This window comes from Sinocyclocheilus rhinocerous, unplaced genomic scaffold, assembly GCF_001515625.1.
Source record: "Sinocyclocheilus rhinocerous isolate Xijiao unplaced genomic scaffold, SAMN03320098_v1.1 scaffold5008, whole genome shotgun sequence".
Classification (NCBI taxonomy): domain Eukaryota; kingdom Metazoa; phylum Chordata; class Actinopteri; order Cypriniformes; family Cyprinidae; genus Sinocyclocheilus; species Sinocyclocheilus rhinocerous.
This window is the reverse complement of record NW_015647112.1, coordinates 5075-6967: the sequence shown is the minus strand read 5'-3', so window position 1 is coordinate 6967 and position 1893 is coordinate 5075. Positions and strand designations below refer to the sequence as shown.

Sequence of the window (1893 nt, the reverse complement as noted above, 5' to 3'; positions counted from 1 at the left end):
ATGAATGTTTGTTCAGTCCATCTGTATGTGGTCCAGATTCCCACTGCACAAATGAAATTGGAAGTTATAATTGCTCATGTCTGGATGGATTCACTGCAACAAACTCAAGTCTCCCCATCAGCATCAATAACACATGTAGAGGTACATTTTATATTTAGATTTGTGTTTACTCTAACTTTGAATAATTAGCTACAGTTTATTCAATTGATTTTTACTTTCTATTTCATTTTTGTAAGCATTCTGTTGAAAATATGTCAAAGATTGAGTTGACCTTTACATATACAGTATGTATGAGTGACCCAAACTGATTTTTCCTGTAACTTTTTTAAAATTATAGATGTGAATGAATGTGTTGAGATATCAGATATCTGTGGTCCAAACTCAATCTGCAACAACACTGTTGGGAGTCACAATTGCTCGTGCATGAGTGGATATAGTGTAACAGACCCAAACCTCCCTATAAACCACAATAACACATGCAAAGGTAGGATTGACAACTAGTATTTATAGTACAAAATCATGTCAAAGGACTAATGAGAGGCTTATCATGTGTTTTTTTTTAGTTTGTTTCTTTTTTCCCAAATACAACAAAATCTGAGATGTTTCTCAAAGCTGTAAATATTTCCGTATTTTGGTCTGTTGAGTAAAGGTTCAAGAAGTTTCAGAGTTTCCCACATTTCCTTATGAATTATTATTATTATTATTATTATTATTATTATTATTGTTGTTGTTGTTTTGTCTCAGTGCATGTGTTTTTATCATGGAGAAGCTATGGAAGTTTTTTTTTTTTTTTTATGTACATCCGCTAAAACTCTTGTTTAATTTTAAGTTGTTTTCTTTAAAAAGATTTTATACAAACATAAAACTGTTGTGAGCTGTACTAATGTGTACAAATGAGTATGATTTTGATGTGCAGTTTGGACTTGCAAATTTAAGTCTAAAATAGACCTATTTTTCTTCAGGAAAATTGTTTCAAAATCTTATTTTTTCTTTAGTGTTTAATGATGCTGATATTGCACATTCTCAGTTCTTATTCTCTGTATAGATGTAGATGAATGAGAAGAGATACCAGATGTATTGGAGAAGGGTCTGGCTGCAGACATGCACTTGCATTTTCAGACTTACACTCTCAGACTTGCACTCTCACACACCTGCACTTCCGCGAGTGACGTGACGTTGCAGTCTTTTTTTATTTTTAATTTAATTTATTAATTTTTTTTTTATTGAATCTCTTAACATTTTACACAAGTAGCCAGGTGGTGAAGACAAGAAAAAAAGAAACTAAATCACGAAGTCACTTGTTGAGCACAACGAGTAAACTTATACTTTTCCTCCCATACGCCTACAGCAAAACGCTTAATGTGCCATAACGGACTAAGATGATAAAGACCAAATTCAGTATTTCTTATTGTTGATGCAAACTACACAGACCATATGAACACGCATTAAGAAATTCATTAAGTGATATTAAATGGACCAACTCTATTCTGGTCTCACCTGCTTATCTGTACATATTAATTGTGTTTTAATAATGAAGAGGAGCATATGAGGTCTTTATAATCTTAGACCGTTATGCCACATTATGCCACCTTTTGCGGTATGGGAGGAAAACACTATATACATACATTATATTAATAAACTTAATTTGATCTTTTAATAGTACTATCTTAATACATTAAGCCATAGCCTATTAAATGTTTATGGTTTTCTACGGGAGGTTTAAAAGCGCTTAATGAGAGACTTCGCGCATTGCATTCATATTCTGCTGTTCTGTGGCCACGGATTTGCGGGTCTTGTCTTTTTCTCCTACAGATGACTTGCAGGACCCTGTATGTTATAGTACTAAATTAGTTTTAATCATTTAACCACCACAGCGTCTTGTCTCCATTGGCA

The 1893-nt window shown here is 33.1% G+C and overlaps 1 protein-coding gene across 1 annotated transcript in view; it reads left to right on the top strand.

The window, feature by feature from the left end:
- LOC107708867 (adhesion G protein-coupled receptor E1-like) overlaps positions 1-1893 on the top strand; it is a gene marked incomplete at its 3' end in the record, with an annotated part of 33063 nt that overhangs the window by 26137 nt on the left and 5033 nt on the right. The window lies entirely within an intron of this gene.